This window comes from Thalassophryne amazonica, chromosome 7 (genome assembly GCF_902500255.1).
Source record: "Thalassophryne amazonica chromosome 7, fThaAma1.1, whole genome shotgun sequence".
Taxonomy (NCBI): Eukaryota; Metazoa; Chordata; class Actinopteri; order Batrachoidiformes; family Batrachoididae; genus Thalassophryne; species Thalassophryne amazonica.
The window spans coordinates 21,870,590-21,890,888 of NC_047109.1; the positions used below are offsets into that span (position 1 = coordinate 21,870,590).

General features: G+C 41.9%; 1 pseudogene; it reads right to left on the reverse strand.

Moving 5' to 3' along the window:
* LOC117513206 overlaps positions 1 to 20,299 on the reverse strand; it is a 93,039-nt pseudogene that overhangs the window by 18,169 nt on the left and 54,571 nt on the right.

Here is a 20,299-nt window from a genome sequence, read left to right on the forward strand (position 1 = left end):
CTTGGCCTCTCTGTTTTCCAGAATTGAACCTTTTCTTGACTTTTTGGTGTTTCCACACACCTTTCTGTCTGAGCCTCTGCTCTGGACCAAAATCTGACTGCTTCTGCACCAAGACCAGCTTCACCCTCAGCTTGTGCACGGAGCTCACACTCTGCGTCAACCAGTTAAGTGTTTGCTCTCCTTTTGGCTCATACGAGCTGCTGCACACTGAACTCTGCTTGGAATATCATACAAACTGAACTGTGAACTTTTCCTGAAGAAACTGAACTGAACAATTCAGTCTAACTGCCTGCTTATTTGGATCAGCTGTGGTCAGTTATCACTGATTCAAACTGAACTGCCTGAGAATCCAAACTGATTCCTCCTCATCATCAATCATCATCAATTTTATTTATATAGCGCCAAATCACAACAAACAGTTGCCCCAAGGCGCTTTATATTGTAAGGCAAGGCCATACAATAATTACGCAAAAACCCCAACGGTCAAAACGACCCCCTGTGAGCAAGCACTTGGCGACAGTGGGAAGGAAAAACTCCCTTTTAATAGGAAGAAACCTCCAGCAGAACCAGGCTCAGGGAGGGGCAGTCTTCTGCTGGGACTGGTTGGGGCTGAGGGAGAGAACCAAGAAAAAGACATGCTGTGGAGGGGAGCAGAGATCAATCACTAATGATTAAATGCAGAGTGGTGCATACAGAGCAAAAAGAGAAAGAAACAGTGCATCATGGGAACCCCCCAGCAGTCTAAGTCTATAGCAGCATAACTAAGGGATGGTTCAGGGTCACCTGATCCAGCCCTAACTATAAGCTTTAGCAAAAAGGAAAGTTTTAAGCCTAATCTTAAAAGTAGAGAGGGTGTCTGTCTCCCTGATCCGAATTGGGAGCTGGTTCCACAGGAGAGGAGCCTGAAAGCTGAAGGCTCTGCCTCCCATTCTACTCTTACAAACCCTAGGAACTACAAGTAAGCCTGCAGTCTGAGAGCGAAGCGTCCTATTGGGGTGATATGGTACTATGAGGTCCCTAAGATAAGATGGGACCTGATTATTCAAAACCTTATAAGTAAGAAGAAGAATTTTAAATTCTATTCTAGAATTAACAGGAAGCCAACGAAGAGAGGCCAATATGGGTGAGATATGCTCTCTCCTGCTAGTCCCCGTTAGTACGCTAGCTGCAGCATTTTGAATTAACTGAAGGCTTTTCAGGGAAGTTTTAGGACAACCTGATAATAATGAATTACAATAGTCCAGCCTAGAGGAAATAAATGCATGAATTAGTTTTTCAGCATCACTCTGAGACAAGACCTTTCTAATTTTAGAGATATTGCGTAAATGCAAAAAAGCAGTCCTACATATTTGTTTAATATGCGCTTTGAATGACATATCCTGATCAAAAATGACTCCAAGATTTCTCACAGTATTACTAGAGGTCAGGGAACAAACAGTCAGCATAATTGGACCCAGCTGGGATAATTAACAACCGACTGCCTGTGAATAAACACTTCTGGAAGTGACCGGCTCATCACTCACTCATCTGTTTCTCCTCCTCAGCCACGTCAACAGCTTGCAGGCGGCCACCTGGCACCGGATCCATCTCATCCCGGGTCGACTCCGTTTGGACCGCAGCTTCCTCGTTCCACTGTTGAGCGGGCCGGTCTCCAGTCGGCTAGGCAGTACCCCCGAATGACTCCTCTTGTACATATATCCACTGTAAATAAACCTGTGTTCTAATTATTTCTGCCTCCTCTCTGCTCCCAGCGTTTGGGTTCAATTCACCCTCCAGCCCATAACACTTCATTCTCATCAGGCTTACTACACAGTACAAGAACATCAGTCACCTTCACAGGTGGAGGGACATCCACCCACACCCGGCTACCTGCAATGTCATTGCCTAAGATCATGTCCACACCATCCACAGGTAAGGTTGGAAGTACCCCAACAGACACCTCACCCTGGAAAAGATCACAATGTAGCATCACATTATGCTGTGGCACACTCAAAACATTCATGCGCATCCCCATAACAGGAATGTCTGAGCCAACAGAATTTTTATTTGAGAATGGCAAAGCAGAAGCTACAATAACTTGTGTCACGCAAAATTTTTATGCGTACCTGCTCTTCACTGCCCACCAGGGACTCAAAACCATCAGTAATAAATGGCAAATACAACTCCAACTCAGGCTTAACATTAACTTTTGCCACTCCCTGCCCCTTCACAACAGATGCAGTGCACATGACAGGCTTAGCACTACCAGTACCCTGTTTAAGACGAGACTTCAGTGAATAACAGTCACTTTTCCAATGTCTGCGCTTGTGACAATAATTACAAACTTTTTCAGACTCCCATGAAAACCTTCCATTTCTAGACTCAAAATCAAACCTTTTCGAAAAAACGTCACGTGGACCAGAGGAACCCAAACTACTCCCAGATGAGTGGGTCAAATAATAATCATCAGCGAGCGCCGCAGCCTCCGCCACAGGCTTAACTCCACGCTCAACAATGTAAGTTGCAATACACGCAGAAACAGAATTTTTAAACTGTTCTAACAAAATGAAATCACGGATGCCTTCAAAAGTGGTGACATTAGCCAAGGAACACCAACTGTTAAAATGAGCACACAGATCCCGCATAAACTTTTCACCACGTTTCCATCCCCAAAAATGTTGTCTATACGCCTCAGGCACTAACTCATAGGCTTTAAGTACAGCAGATTTAACAGTATTACACTCCACACAATCAGCAGTATTCAAAGCAGAAAAAGCCTGTTGAGCTTTACCAGTCAGAACACACTGTAACAACAACATACGTGTAGAATCTGACCAACTACGAGTCTCAGCTAAACGTTCAAACAAGGAAAAATACGTTTCTGGGTTTTTCATTAAATCTTGGAACCAACCTCAAATCACCCAAATCATCCGATGTAACTCCCGAATGCACACCCAGAGGGCGCTCCACACCATCCAGCTTACCCTCAACAATAAGCTGAAGTTTCAGCCTCTCCTCCTCAATTTTAGCCATTTCCAAATCCTGACGCCGTCTTTCAGATTGTTGCTCAGCTTTCAATTTTAACAAAAGCAATTCTTTCTGCTGCTCAAAAGATAAACCAGAGGCACTCGTCCCAAAAGGCAGAGACAAGCCCACAGATGCACCAGGCTCAACAGTACCAGGCTTTAAAACACCAGTCTCAAACAACTTAGACTTCAAATTACATTTAATATATTCTTTAGTCCTCTGAGTATTACCAACTTCAACTGTATAATGCGCTGCCAACATTAAAAGTTGTTTTTTTGTATAAACATCCAAACCATTTTCACATGGTGACTCAATAAAATCTTCAACAACTTCATCCATGGCAAAACTCCACAAGAGACCAAACAGAAGCTTAAGTGAGAATCTGTCTAATGTACAATCAATCAATCAATCAATTTTATTTATATAGCGCCAAATCACAACAAACAGTTGCCCCAAGGCGCTTTATATTGTAAGGCAAGGCCATACAATAATTACGTAAAAAATCCCAATGGTCAAAACGACCCCCTGTGAGCAAGCACTTGGCGACAGTGGGAAGGAAAAACTCCCTTTTAACAGGAAGAAACCTCCAGCAGAACCAGGCTCAGGGAAGGGCAGTCTTCTGCTGGGACTGGTTGGGGCTGAGGGAGAGAACCAGGAAAAAGACATGCTGTGGAGGGGAGCAGAGATCAATCACTAATGATTAAATGCAGAGTGGTGCATACAGAGCAAAAAGAGAAAGAAACACTCAGTGCATTATGGGAACCCCCCAGCAGCCTAAGTCTATAGCAGCATAACTAAGGGATGGTTCAGGGTCACCTGATCCAGCCCTAACTATAAGCTTTAGCAAAAAGGAAAGTTTTAAGCCTAATCTTAAAAGTAGAGAGGGTGTCTGTCTCCCTGATCCGAATTGGGAGCTGGTTCCACAGGAGAGGAGCCTGAAAGCTGAAGGCTCTGCCTCCCATTCTACTCTTACAAACCCTAGCAACTACAAGTAAGCCTGCAGTCTGAGAGCGAAGCGCTCTATTGGGGTGATATGGTACTATGAGGTCCCTAAGATAAGAAGGGACCTGATTATTCAAAACCTTATAAGTAAGAAGAAGAATTTTAAATTCTATTCTAGAATTAACAGGAAGCCAATGAAGAGAGGCCAATATGGGTGAGATATGCTCTCTCCTTATAGTCCCCGTCAGTGCTCTAGCTGCAGCATTTTGAATTAACTGAAGGCTTTTCAGGGAACTTTTAGGACAACCTGATAATAATGAATTACAATAGTCCAGCCTAGAGGAAATAAATGCATGAATTAGTTTTTCAGCATCACTCTGAGACAAGACCGTTCTAATTTTAGAGATACTGCGTAAATGCAAAAAAGCAGTCTTACATATTTGTTTAATATGCGCTCTGAATGACATATCCTGATCAAAAATGACTCCAAGATTTCTCACAGTATTACTAGAGGTCAGGGTAATGCCATCCAGAGTAAGGATCTGGTTAGACACCATGTTTCTAAGATTTGTGGGGCCAAGTACAATAACTTCAGTTTTATCTGAGTTTAAAAGCAGGAAATTAGAGGTCATCCATGTCCTTATGTCTGTAAGACAATCCTGCAGTTTAGCTAATTGGTGTGTCCTCTGGCTTCATGGATAGATAAAGCTGGGTATCATCTGCGTAACAATGAAAATTTAAGCAATGCCGTCTAATAATACTGCCTAAGGGAAGCATGTATAAAGTGAATAAAATTGGTCCTAGCACAGAACCTTGTGGAACTCCATAATTAACCTTAGTCTGTGAAGAAGATTCCCCATTTACATGAACAAAGTGCCTTTAATACCTATGGCATGCTCTAATCTCTGTAATAAAATTTTATGGTCAACAGTATCAAAAGCAGCACTGAGGTCTAACAGAACAAGCACAGAGATGAGTCCACTGTCTGAGGCCATAAGATCATTTGTAACCTTCACTAATGCTGTTTCTGTACTATGATGAATTCTAAAACCTGACTGAAACTCTTCAAATAGACCATTCCTCTGCAGATGATCAGTTAGCTGTTTTACAACTACCCTTTCAAGACTTTTTGAGAGAAAAGGAAGGTTGGAGATTGGCCTATAATTAGCTAAGATAGCTGGGTCAAGTGATGACTTTTTAAGTAATGGTTTAATTACTGCCACCTTAAAAGCCTGTGGTACATAGCCAACTAATAAAGATAGTTTGATCATATTTAAGATCGAAGCATTAAATAATGGTAGGGCTTCCTTGAGCAGCCTGGTAGGAATGGGGTCTAATAGACATGTTGATGGTTTGGATGAAGTAACTAATGAAAATAACTCAGACAGAACAACCGGAGAGAAAGAGTCTAACTAAATACCGGCATCACTGAAAGCAGCCAAAGATAACGATACATCTTTGGGATGGTTATGAGTAATTTTTTCTCTAATAGTTAAAATTTTATTAGCAAAGAAAGTCATGAAGTCATTACTAGTTAAAGTTAAAGGAATACTCGGCTCAATAGAGCTCTGACTCTTTGTCAGCCTGGCTACAGTGCTGAAAAGAAACCTGGGGTTGTTCTTATTTTCTTCAAATAGTGATGAGTAGTAAGATGTCCTAGCTTTACGGAGGGCTTTTTTATAGAGCAACAGACTCTTTTTCCAGGCTAAGTGAAGATCTTCTAAATTAGTGAGACGCCATTTCCTCTCCAACTTACGGGTTATCTGCTTTAAGCTGCGAGTTTGTGAGTTATACCACGGAGTCAGGCACTTCTGATTTAAAGCTCTCGTTTTCAGAGGAGCTACAGCATCCAAAGTTGTCTTCAATGAGGATGTAAAACTATTGACGAGATACTCTATCTCACTTACAGAGTTTAGGTAGCTACTCTGCACTGTGTTGGTATATGGCATTAGGGAACATAAAGAAGGAAACATATCCTTAAACCTAGTTACAGCGCTTTCTGAAAGACTTCTAGTGTAATGAAACTTATTCCCCACTGCTGGGTAGTCCATCAGAGTAAATGTAAATGTTATTAAGAAATGATCAGACAGAAGAGAGTTTTCAGGGAATACTGTTAAGTCTTCAATTTCCATACCATAAGTCAGAACAAGATCTAAGATATGATTAAAGTGGTGGGTGGACTCATTTACATTTTGAGCAAAGCCATTTGAGTCTAATAATAGATTAAATGCAGTGTTGAGGCTGTCATTCTCAGCATCTGTGTGGATGTTAAAATCGCCCACTATAATTATCTTATCTGAGCTAAGCACTAAGTCAGACAAAAGTTTTGAAAATTCACAGAGAAACTCAAAGTAACGACCAGGAGGACGATAGATAACAACAAATAAAACTGGTTTTTGGGACTTCCAATTTGGATGGACATGACTAAGAGTCAAGCTTTCAATTGAATTAAAGCTCTGTCTGGGTTTTTTGATTAATTAATAAGCTGGAATGGAAGATTGCTGCTAATCCTCCGCCTCGGCCCTTGCTACGAGCGTTCTGGCAGTTAGTGTGACTTGGGGGTGTTGACTCATTTAAATTAACATATTCATCCTGCTGTAACCAGGTTTCTGTAAGGCAGAATAAATCAATATGTTGATCAATTATTATATCATTTACTAACACGGACTTAGAAGAGAGAGACCTAATGTTTAATAGACCACATTTAACTGTTTTAGTCTGTGGTGCAGTTGAAGGTGCTATATTATTTTTTCTTTTTGAATTTTTATGCTTAAATAGATTTTTGCTGGTTATTGGTAGTCTGGGAGCAGGCACCGTCTCTACGGGGATGGGGTAATGAGGGGATGGCAGGGGGAGAGAAGCTGCAGAGAGGTGTGTAAGACTACAACTCCCAACCCTGGATAGTCACGGTTTGGAAGATTTAAGAAAATTGGCCAGATTTCTAGAAATGAAAGCTGCTCCATCCAAAGTGGGATGGATGCCGTCTCTCCTAACAAGACCAGGTTTTCCCCAGAAGCTTTGCCAATTATCTATGAAGCCCACCTCATTTTTTGGACACCACTCAGACAGCCAGCAATTCAAGGAGAACATGCGGCTAAACATGTCACTCCCGGTCCGATTGAGGAGGGGCCCAGAGAAAACTACAGAGTCCGACATTGTTTTTGCAAAGTTACACACCGATTCAATGTTAATTTTAGTGACCTCCGATTGGCGTAACCGGGTGTCATTATTGCCGACGTGAATTACAATCTTACCAACTTTACGCTTAGCCTTAGCCAGCAGTTTCAAATTTCCTTCAATGTCGCCTGCTCTGGCCCCCGGAAGACAATTGACTATGGTTGCTGGTGTCGCTAACTTCACATTTCTCAAAACAGAGTCGCCAATAACCAGAGTTTGTTCCTTGGTGGGTGTGTCGCCGAGTGGGGAAAAACGGTTAGAAATGTGAACGGGTTGGCGGTGTACACGGGGCTTCTGTTTAGGGCTACGCTTCCTCCTCACAGTCACCCAGTCGGCCTGCTTTCCCGGCTGCTCGGGATCTGCCAGAGGGAAACTAACGGCGGCTAAGCTACCTTGGTCCGCACCGACTACAGGGGCCAGGCTAGCTGTAGAATTTTCCACGGTGCGGAGCCGAGTCTCCAATTCGCCCAGCCTGGCCTCCAAAGCTACGAATAAGCTACACTTATTACAAGTACCATTACTGCTAAAGGAGGCCGAGGAATAACTAAACATTTCACACCCAGAGCAGAAAAGTGCGGGAGAGACAGGAGAAGCCGCCATGCTAAACCGGCTAAGAGCTAGTAGCTACGCTAAGCTAGCGGATTCCTAAAAACACACAAAGTGAATAACGTGTAAATAATTTAGAGGTGATTCAGCAGAGGGAGTGCTTTAGTTAAGGCACGTGAAGATAACACTGTGAAACAAATCGTTATCTAGGTAACTAGATCAATCTAACTGCGCAGATTAAACAGCTAACAGATACACCGCCGGCTTTAACAATAGTCAACCAAAGACGAGGACGCCCCCGCTAAACTACCTACCCCCCAACTTACAAACTCAATCCTAGTCTTCGTGAGGCGTAGCAGTGGGTTTTGAAGCACATATAACCCAGTGGCACGCTACAGGCGACCAGCACGCTGGTAACCACATGAAACCACCGAAATGCACCCGAGCCGAAGTAGGGGAAGGGGAAAAGTGGAAGCTCTACCTGCCGTACCTCCACACACACACAAAACAAAACCACACGGTGAAACTCCTATTGGGAAACGGTGCTACAACGTACAAGGGGATACTCGTCTGAAACTTCACACCAGTGCACATCAGAGGACTGACACTTACCTTTCAAGCCTCCACAAAACAATGCATTGCATCCAAAAACCATGGAAAAATGCTCCCTCATGCTGCACAAACAATGCAACCAAACTTGACTCTTGGCATATCTCCTAAAGTGCAAACTAGCCAAATAAGGAAAATGACATCATGGGCTTCCCCAACACACACCAATCAAAATGCACAGACAACTCAGACAAGGCAAAAAGCTGACAAAATACAAGAGCTATCCAATACGCACAAGCACCCAATCCAACACTGTAACCCACAACAGAAACACGGTTTAGACAAAATTACTGAAACTACAAATATTACAAAACCTAGGAACGGACGAGCCCCCAAACTGTTATGACCGCTCAAAGCATAACAAAATGGAGACCATGTCGGAGTAACGTGCTCAAAATAAGGATTTATTTACAAAAAATAAAATTTTAACAGAAACAAAGACGGGATGTGAGTGTCAGCGTCAGTGGTGAATGCAAGTGTTTGGATGTATTGTGTGTGTATGTGTGCGAAAGTGTATGGTATGTGAAATTAAAAAAACAAACTCAAAAGTGCATGACGAAAGACCAGAGCCCAGCAGCAGCACATCAGGACCCGAAGCAGCAGAGAGGGAGCGAGTAAGCGGAAGAACAGGTGGAGTTTTATAGTGCCTCCTCCAGAAACAAGCACCCTGCAGACAAGGCCCAGGGCCATAACAAGATTGTAATTACAGTGGACCCTAGCCAGTTGCTGCTACGTAGTTAGTAATGTGTGATTCTTGCTACCTGACCTGAGTACCGCGCAAACTACAAAAATAAGGGCTCCAGTGAGCAATATGTAATCTAGTATGTAAGGCTGACCATGTGTGAGTGTGTGTGTGTGTGTGTGTGTGTTCGCACACATACATTTTCAACCTAATAGCCCCAGTGACCTCCCTCTTGGTGCCCACAGTCACCTTACCAAGTTTGGTGTCAATTGCTTAATTACTGCGGCTGTGGATAGCAGAGCAGGTTGTGATCCAATATATATGGCTGACTTTGTGGGTGCATGTTCATGCATGTACGCTTTCACCTAAGGGTCCCAGTGACTTCCCTTTTGGTGCCCCCAGTCACTTTACCAAGTTTGACATTGACTGGTTAAGTACTGTGGCTGTGCGGTTACGATGACGAACTGGAGTCAGGTCGAGACCCCGATGAGGACGACATGCAGATGAGCTTCCCTGAGACGGTTTCTGACAGTTTGTGCACAAATTCTTTGGTTATGCAAACCAATTGTTTCAGCAGCTGTCCGAGTGGCTGGTCTCAGACGATCTTGGAGGTGAACATGCTGGATGTGGAGGTCCTGGGCTGGTGTGGTTAAACGTGGTCTGCGGTTGTGAGGCTGGTTGGATGTACTGCCAAATTTTCTGAAACGCCTTTGGAGACGGCTTATGGTAGAGAAATGAACATTCAATACACAAGCAACAGCTCTGGTTGACATTCCTGCTGTCAGCATGCCAATTGCACGCTCCCTCAAATCTTGCGACATCTGTGGCATTGTGCTGTGTGATAAAACTGCACCTTTCAGAGTGGCCTTTTATTGTGGGCAGTCTAAGGCACACCTGTGCACTAATCATGGTGTCTAATCAGCATCTTGATATGGCACACCTGTGAGGTGGGATGGATTATCTCAGCAAAGGAGAAGTGCTCACTATCACAGATTTAGACTGGTCAATATTTGAGGGAAATGGTGATATTGTGTATGTGGAAAAAGTTTTAGATCTTTGAGTTCATCTCATACAAAATGGGAGCAAAACCTGAAGTGTTGCATTTATATTTTTGTTGAGTGTATATATATATATATATATATATATATATATATATATATATATATATATATATATATATATATATATATATATATATATATATATATGTGTGTGTGTGTGTGTATACAGTAGTGTTCAGAATAATAATAGTGCTATGTGACTAAAAAGATTAATCCAGGTTTTGAGTATATTTCTTATTGTTACATAGGAAACAAGGTACCAGTAGATTCAGTAGATTCTCACAAATCCAACAAGACCAAGCATTCATGATATGCACACTCTTAAGGCTATCAAATTGGGCTATTAGTTAAAAAAAGTAGAAAAGGGGGTGTTCACAATAATAGTAGTGTGGCATTCAGTCAGTGAGTTCGTCAATTTAGTGGAACAAACAGGTGGGAATCAGGTGTCCCCTATGTAAGGATGAAGCCAGCACCTGTTGAACATGCTTTTCTCTTTGAAAGCCTGAGGAAAATGGGACGCTCAAGACATATTTTTCAGAAGAACAGCGTAGTTTGATTAAAAAGTTGATTGGAGAGGGGAAAACTTATACGCAGGTGCAAAAAATTATTGGCTGTTCATCTACAATGATCTCCAATGCTTTAAAATGGACAAAAAAACGAGAGAAGCATGGAATAAAATGGAAAACAACCATCAAAATGGATAGAAGAATAACCAGAATGGCCAAGGCTCACCCACTGATCAGCTCCAGGATGATCAAAGACAGTCTGGAGTTACCTGTAAGTGCTGTGACAGTTAGAGGACATCTGTGTTAAGCTAATTTATTTGCAAGAATCCCCCGCAAAGTCCCTCTGTTAAATAAAAGACATGTGCAGAAGAGGTTACAATTTGCCAAAGAACACATCAACTGGCCTAAAGAGAAATGGAGGAATATTTTGTGGACTGATGAGAGTAAAATTGTTCTTTTTGGGTCCAAGGGCCGCAGACAGTTTGTGAGATGACTCCCAAACTCTGAATTCAAGCCACAGTTCACAGTGAAGACAGTGAAGCATGGTGGTGCAAGCATCATGATATGGGCATGTTTCTCCTACTATGGTGTTGGGCCTACATATCGCATACCAGGTATCATGGATCAGTTTGGATATGTCAAAATACTTGAAGAGGTCATGTTGCCTTATGCTGAAGAGGACATGCCCTTGAAATGGGTGTTTCAACAAGACAACGACCCCAAGCACACTAGTAAACAAGCAAAATCCTGGTTCCAAACCAACAAAATGAATGCCTCGCAGATGTGAAGAAATCATGAAAAACTGTGGTTATACAACTAAATACTACTTTAGTGATTCACAGGATTGCTAAAAAAGCAGTTTGAACATAACAGTTTTGAGTTTGTAGCGTCAACAGCAGATGCTACTATTATTGTGAACACCCCCGTTTCTACTTTAATAGACCAATTACATAGCCTTAAGAGTGTGCATATTATGAATGATTGGTCTTGTTGGATTTGTGAGAATCTACTGAATCTACTGGTACCTTTTCCCATGTAACAATAAGAAATATACTCAAAACCAGGATTAATCTTTTTAGTCACATAGCACTACTATTATTCTGAACACTACTTTATGTTCTCCACTCAGATTGCAATAGCCAATCACAGATTAGCCTCTCTGTCCATCATTTACCTGTATTGTGGCATGCTTGGTGCCAGAAAGTTATGTTGGATCCAAAGGGATCCAAAAAGGTTAGGACCAAAAGTTATATTGGATCGGTTCCCACTGACCAATAGCGTTAGAGCTTACTGCCAGCAGCTAGCCAAGCAGAGCGCGACATGCAATTATTCATGAGATGACATCATTAATGACGTAGCGGAGGTCAGGAACTTGCTGACAGACGCTGGTTGAAAAAATGGCAGCAAACATGTCAACAACAGCAGAAAATCCTCTGCCAGTGAGGTTTGCTGAGTTTGCCGAGGAGGAACTGGTGGAAATATTGAACTCCAAGGATGCCAAAAACACTAAGAAGGTAGACAAGCACTCTACTGATGTTTTAGAAGGATTCATATGCTGTTCACAACAAAATAAAGTGATCTAATTTACTTGACTCTTTGTTGTTTCCTTAATTTGGGAGGGGGTGTAGAACATAACAATTGATGGATGGTAAGGAGTCCAACATAGAGAAATATTGGATTCAGAAAAGTTATATTGGACGAGCATAGCCTTATTTGTATTATATATATATATATATATATATATATATATATATATATATATATATATATATATGTATATATATATGTATATATATATATATATATACACGAGGTCTGTTAGAGAAGTATCCGACCTTTTTATTTTTTGCAAAAACCATTTGGATTTGAATCACGTGTGATTGCATCAGCCAAGCTTGAACCTTCGTGAGCATGCGTGAGTTTTTTCACGCCTGTCGGTTGCGTCATTTGCCTGTGAGCAGGCTTTGTGTGAGAAGTGGTCCACCCCTCTCGTCGCATTTTTATTGCAAATAAATGTCTGAACGATTTGGAGCTTTACTGCATCAAATTTTGGAGAGACCTCCAGGTGGACACCATTCGGAAAATTCAGATGGCTTTCAGGGATGATTTTATGGGGATTACACAGATTAAGGAGTGCTCCAGCCGGTTTAAAGACCGCCCACAGCGTCTGAGAGCACTGCGCACTACGAGCGCCAATCAACAGGCGGGCCCCCCCGCTGAAACAACAAGATCATTTCCAACGTGAAGGCTTTGTTGATCCGGGACGTCGTCTGACTTCCACAAAAATGGCAGAAGACGTGGACATCAAGACTTTTTCGGCACATTCCACTGTTACAGGAGTTTTTTTCATGGAAAGAGAAGCGGAGGGATGCGCCACGGAGCCGCTCATGGCGCAGGACAAAAGCACCTCCGTGTTGGTCTCACAGGACAGCTTTCAGATGGCTTTCAGACGGCTTTCGGTGGCTTTTCAGTCGTGTGCCTATCCAAGAAATTGTGCATGAGCTGGACATGCCAGAACATGTCCTGTGAGGCTTCATCATGGCGTTGCTTTGTGCCATGCGGCTCCACCGCGACACGCGGAATTCCTCCGCACATCTGTCTCAATGTGCAGAAAAAGTGCAGATGTCCACGTCTTCCGCAATTCCTGTGGAAGTCAGACAACGTCCCAGATCAACACAGCGTCCAGTGTGGAAATGAACGGCACATTTCACTGTTACAGGAGTTTTTGTCATGGAAAGAGGAGCGGAGGAATTCCGCGCGTCGCGGTGGAGCCGCATGGTGCAAAGCAACGCCGTGATGAAGCCTCACAGGACATGTTTTGGCATGTCCAGCTCATGCACAATTTCTCGGATAGTCACACGACTGAAAAGCCACCGAAAGCCATTTGAAAGCCGTCCTGTGAGACCAACATGGAGGTGCTTTTGTCCCTCGCCATGAGCGGCTCCGTGGTGCATCCCTCTGCTTCTCTTTCCATGAAAAAAACTCCTGTAACAGTGGAATGTGCCGAAAAAGTCTTGATGCCCACATCTTCTGCCATTTTTGCGGAAGTCAGACGACATCCCAGATCAACAAAGCCTTCATGTTGGAAATGATCTGGTTGTTTCAGCGAGGTTTCAGCCTGTCGATCGGCGCTCGGAGTGCGCCGCGCTCTCAGACGCTGTGGGCGGTCTTTAAACCGGCTGAAGCACTCCTTAATCTGTATAATCCCCATAAAATCGTCCCTGAAAGCCATCTGAATTTTCCGAATGGTGTCCACCTGGAGGTCTCTCACAGTTTCTGGAAAAATTTGATGCAGCAAAGCTCCAAATCGTTCAGACATTTATTTGCAATAAAAATCCGATGAGAGGGGTGGACCAGTGCTCACACAAAGCCTGCTCACAGGCGAATGACGCAACCAGCAGGCGTGAAAAAACTCACGCATGCGCATGAAGGTTCGAGCTTGGCTGATGCAATCACACATGATTCAAATCCATATGGTTTTTGCAAAAAATAAAAAGGTCGGATACTTTTCTAACAGACCTTGTATATATGCATGTTGAACTGGCACAATGACAGATATTCGCCTAAAATGACACATATTCGCCCTCGTCTAAATCGGGCGAATATGTGTCATTTTAGGTGACGGCATGGATGTCGGGCCTCTGAAAATGCATACCGCATGACAAATGCATGTTATTTGCATTATTATCACTTACTGAGATACACAACACGTAACGCGTACATGAAAAGTTGGCTCACTTTAACGTTTGTCGAGTCGGCTGGCCCGTGCTGCTCTCCGAATTCAGCAGTACATCTTCATTAAGCTGGCTGCTTTGATGCTGTTCATTGTCGTACTATCCATGAGAAAATCATCCGGAATATCCATATTGGGACCAATACACACTTCTCCCCTTTTCATCTTTTCCTCTGCGGACCGTTCTTGGGCTGCGCGCGCACTATGACGTCATCAATTTACGCACAGCGGGCGGGTATCCGGATACCCGCCCGCCCCTTTCACTGTGGTCACTTTGGATTTTAGGTTTCCTCAGTCCTCATTTCCTCAGTCACCACTGTAAACCTTCCGTAAGGTTTAAAGGGGTTCCCTTTTGTTGTATCCAGTGTCTAGGATATTTTCAGGATACCACATAGGTTTTTCTTTCCCCTCCTGTTCTCTGTGGCTCTTCTCTTTCTCTTCTTGTTTAAATTCTTGGTAGAGATTTGTGTCTGCTGAATGTGGACTTTTTAAGTCTAATTTTTGTTGGCCTTTCCAGGCCTGCTTCTTCTCTTTAGGTTGTTTTGTCTCCCTCTGCTGGAATCTCTCTGCGTCCTTCTCTTGCTGATGTGTGTTCCTTTGGTTTCTACCTCCACAAGAACACTCAATTTTTTGCCTTTTGACCTTTGCAGGGGTTGTTCCAAGCAGTTAAATGTGCTTGTTTTCAGTGTGGAAGGCTCCCAGTTCAAAACCCAGCCCTGTCCATTCTTCATATAACATGAAGTTGTGTCAGGAAGGGCATCCGGCATAATACTTGTGCCAGTTCAACATGCAGTGAATTTACGTTTGCATTGAATCTTCTTCCTCTTTCATAAATATTTCTGGGCCTTCCATGGCCAGGGAGTGTCTCTTGTTGTTCCCTGAGCTGGCCTTAAAGTCATTCTCATGCTGCTTCTTCACTTTATGGCCCTGGACCTCTCTGATATTTCCCAGGTTGCAATCCAGGTCACCAGGCAGTGCTCCGGCAATGTGTGGTACCAGCGATAGAGTCAAGAATAGACTTGAACCCCACCTGGAACCAATTAGTCCAAATATAATTTGATCTGAAACCAAGTTTGATACCAAACTGGTACCAGTGGGTCTTAATGAAATGTTCAGCGTTGGCAGTGTCACTTCTTCCATCTGTTAGAGCCAAACCCCCTGACTGTGCATAGTCTGACCATGCTCTACATAACAGCAGGTGTGCATGTGCATACACACAGGAAAGACTAGAAAAACAAAATTAATATAAAATTAATTGCATGATTCCAGAGAAATGAAGTATTTTAAAAAGGTTTACATGCAGTTGTGTTTGGGGCAGGTAAGTACTGCATTTGAATTCAGGAGCACCCAGGTGCTGCGTGTGAGTACATTCATTCCCAACAGCTGTTTGCATTCCATCTCAACGCTTGTGGAATCGGCGGGTCCAAACCTCATTAACAGTGTGTGGAGGAAGAGGGCTGGCACTCAGAGCTGCCAGTAATGTGGTGTCAGAGTGGATTAGACTGATGGGCTGACTGAGTGGGTGCTGCTGTGTATCAGCTGTGTGTCCACTCAGCTCAGCTGGGATCAGGCCGGAGGAGTTCCCACAAAAACACACAATTTAAGATGTTTTAACAGTAAAAAAGAGAAGAATCCTTTTGAAGAACCCTTTTGAAGGTGGCACGAAAATAAATACATTTTAGCCTCAGCTCATAGTGGTATCCCCCCCAAAAAACAAACCATCCCACAAAAACACAATAAGAGAGTGTGTGTGTGTGTGTGTGTGTGTGTAGGTGTGTGTATATGTATCGGTGTATGTGTATGTATATACATATGTATATAATTTTTTTTTTAAATTTTAGGCTATTTATATTTTCATTAGTGATAATAATATAATTATTGATATTATTATAATTATTATTTTTATATGATATATGACATATGTGTGTATGTGTATATGTATATATGTTTGGGTGTATGTGTATGTATATATATAATTTTAAAAAAATTAGGCTATTTATGTATTCATTATTGATGGTAATATAATAATTATTGATATTATAATAATTGTTTTCATATGATATATGACATGATATGTGTGTGTATGTGTATATGTATATGTATGTATGAGATTTTACAATTATATGATTAACGGCTGCATGAAATACTAATAGTGACAACAACACAAGGACAGGTTGAATTAATATATATATTTAATATATATACATTAAAGATAATTAAAAATGTGTACTTGAATCACCAGTGTGCTTGCTCATGGGCTCGTGGTGGGTAAGGTGTAGACCTTACTTGTGTGAAGCATCTTAAGTGACTGATATTATTTGGAACTGTATAAATTAATCCAGTTTAATTGACTGTTATTAACTGAGTCTGAAACAAACACTTTTATTTTTACATCTCCCAACGAATCATCGTCATTTATTATCTCTACCAAGGATGTAAAAAAAAAAAAAAAAATCATTGGCGTTTATTTATGTTTGTCTGTTTGTCTGTCTGACTGTTAACAGGATTATGTCAAAACTACTGCACAGATTTTGACGACATTTTCACCACAGATACATATTAAGGCATGGGAGACTTCATTAAATTATGGAACTGATCTGGATCCAGATGTGGATTCTGGACCAAGATTTACTTTATATAGGCTTTGAAGGATTACTGTTAGCAGGATTACGTCAAAACTACTGCACGGATTTTAACAAAATTTTCACGACAGATATACAACCCCTGGCAAAAATTATGGAATCACCAGCCTCTGAGGATGTTCATTCAGTTGTTTAATTTTGTAGAAAAAAAGCAGATCACAGACATGACACAAAACTAAAGTTTCTGGCTTTAAGAAACACTATAAGAAATCAAGAAAAAAAGATTGTGGCAGTCAGTAACGGTTACTTTTTTAGACCAAGCAGAGGAAAAAAATATGGAATCACTCAATTCTGAGGAAAAAATTATGGAATCACCCTGTAAATTTTCATCCCCAAAACTAACACCTGCATCATATCAGATCTGCTCATTAGTCTGCATCTAAAAAGAAGTGAACACACCTTGGAGAGCTGTTGCACCAAGTGGACTGACATGAATCATGGCTCCAACATGAGAGTCAATTGAAACAAAGGAGAGGATTATCAAACTCTTAAAAGAGAGTAAATCATCATGCAATGTTGCAAAAGATGTTGGTTATTCACAGTCAGCTGTGTTTAAACTCTGGACCAATACAAACAACATGGGAAGGTTGTTAAAGGCAAACATACTGGTAGACCAAGGAAGACATCAAAGCGTCAAGACAGAAAACTTAAAACAATATGTCTCAAAAATCGAAACATGCACAACAAAACAAATGAGGAACGAATGGGAGGAAACTGGAGTCAACGTCTGTGACCGAACAGAAAAAAAAAACAGAAAAAAAAAACAAGGTTACAATGGGCTAAGGAAAAGCATTCGTGGACTGTGGATGACTGGATGAAAGTCATATTCAGTGATGAATCTCGAATCTGCATTGGGCAAGGTGATGATGCTGGAACTTTTGTTTGGTGCCGTTCCAATGAGATTTATAATGATGACTGCCTGAAGAGAACATGTAAATTTCCACAGTCATTTGTGATATGGGGCTGCATGTAAGGTAAAGGCACTGGGGAGATGGCTGTCATTACATCATCAATAAATGCACAAGTTTACGTTGATATTTTGGACAATTGAAAGGATGTTTGGGGATGTTTCAAGATGATAATGCATCTTGCCATAGAGCAAAAACTGCGAAAACATTCCTTGTAAAAAGACACATAGGGTCAATGTCATGGCATAGGGTCAATGTCATGGCATAGGGTCAATGTCAACGAGTAGATCTGATTTGATGCAGGTATAAGTTTGGGGGATGAAAATTTACAGGGTGATTCCATAATTTTTTCCTCAGAATTGAGTGATTCCATATTTTTTTTCCTCTGCTTGGTCTAAAAAAGTAACCGTTACTGACTGCCACAATCTTTTTTTCTTGATTTCTTATACGAGCGCTGTCCGTAAAGTATAGGTCCTTTTTATTTTTTTTCAAAAACTATATGGATTTCATTCATATGTTTTTACGTCAGACATGCTTGAACCCTCGTGCGCATGCGTGAGTTTTTCCACGCCTGTCGGTGATGTCATTCGCCTGTGAGCACTCCTTGTGGGAGGAGTCGTCCAGCCCCTCATCGGAATTCCTTTGTCTGAGAAGTTGCTGAGAGACTGGCGCTTTGTTTGATCAAAATTTTTTCTAAACCTGTGAGACACATCGAAGTGGACATGGTTCGAAAAATTAAGCTGGTCTTCAGTGAAAATTTTAACAGCTGATGAGAGATTTTGAGGTGATTCTGTCGCTTTAAGGACTTTTCACGGTGCGAGACGTCGCGCAGCGCTCTCAGGCGGCGTCATCAGCCTGTTTCAAGCTTAAAACCTCCACATTTCAGGCTCTGTTGATCCAAGACGTCGTGAGAGAACAGAGAAGTTTCAGAAGAAGTAGGTTTCAGCATTTTATCCGGATATTCCACTGTTAAAGATTTTTTTAATGAAAGACGTGCGGGCGGATTGCAGCGTCGGCTCGCAGCCGCCGCGACGCTCCGCCACAGGAAAAACACCTCTGTTGGAAGCCTTGAGGACAAGTTGGAACACCTCCAGCTGATAAACAATTTCTCATATACTCACTCCACTGAAAGCCATCAAAAGCCGCCTGGATTTTACAAATGGTTATCAACACGGAGGTGTTTTTCCTGTGCCGCCGCGCACGTCTTTCATTAAAAAAATCTCCTTTAACAGTGGAATATCCGGATAAAATGCTGAAACCGACTTCTTCTGAAACTTCTCTGTTCTCTCACGACGTCCTGGATCAATAGAGCCTGAAATGTGGAGGTTTTCAGCTTGAAACAGGCTGATGATGCTGCCTGAGAGCGCTGAGCGACGTCTCGCACCGTGAAAAGTCCTTAAAGCGACAGTATCACCTCAAAATCTCTCATCAGCCGTTAAAATTTTCACTGAAAACCAGCTTAATTTTTCGAACCATGTCCACTTCGATGTGTCTCACAGGTTTAGAAAAAATTTTGATCAAACAAAGCGCCAGTCTCTCAGCAACTTCTCAGACAAAGGAATTCCGACGAGGGGCTGGACGACTCCTCCCACAAGGAGTGCTCACAGGCGAATGACGTCACCGACAGGCGTGGAAAAACTCACGCATGCGCACGAGGGTGCAAGCATGTCTGACGTAAAAACATATGAATGAAATCCATATAGTTTTTGAAAAAAATAAAAAGGACCTATACTTTACGGACAGCCCTCGTAGTGTTTCTTAAAGCCAGAAAGTTGTCATTTGAAATGACTTTAGTTTTGTGTCATGTCTGTGATCTGCTTTTTTTCTACAAAATTAAACAACTGAATGAACATCCTCCGAGGCCGGTGATTCCATAATTTTTGCCAGGGGTTGTATATTAGGACATGGAAGACTCTGTTAAATTTTGGAGGTGATCTGGATCCAGATTCTTGGTCAGGTTTCACTTTATATAAGCTTTGAAGAATTACATCAAAACTACTTAACACATTCTCAACAAATTTTCACCACAGATATATATTAGGCCATGGAAGACTCCTTTCAATTTTGGAGGTAATCCAGATATGAATATTGATTCTGGATCAAAATTTCACTTTATATAGGCTTTCAAGGATTACGTCAAAACGACTTCACGGATTTTCACTAAATTTGCACCACAGATAGATATTAGGGCATGAATAGACTCCACTGTATTTTGGAGGTGATCCGGAAACAGATCCGGATTTTGGATCAAGAGTTCCCTGTATATAGAATTTGAAGGATTGCTTCAAAACTACTTCACAGATTCTCACCAAATTTGCACCACAGATAGATATTAATTAGGGCATGGAAGACTTCACTGAATTTTGGAGGTGATCCGGATCCGGCTCCAGATACTGGTCCAAGATTTCCCTTTACATAGCTAGGCTTTGAAGAATTACTTCAAAACTACTTCATGGATTCTGACCAAATTTGCACCCCACATAAATA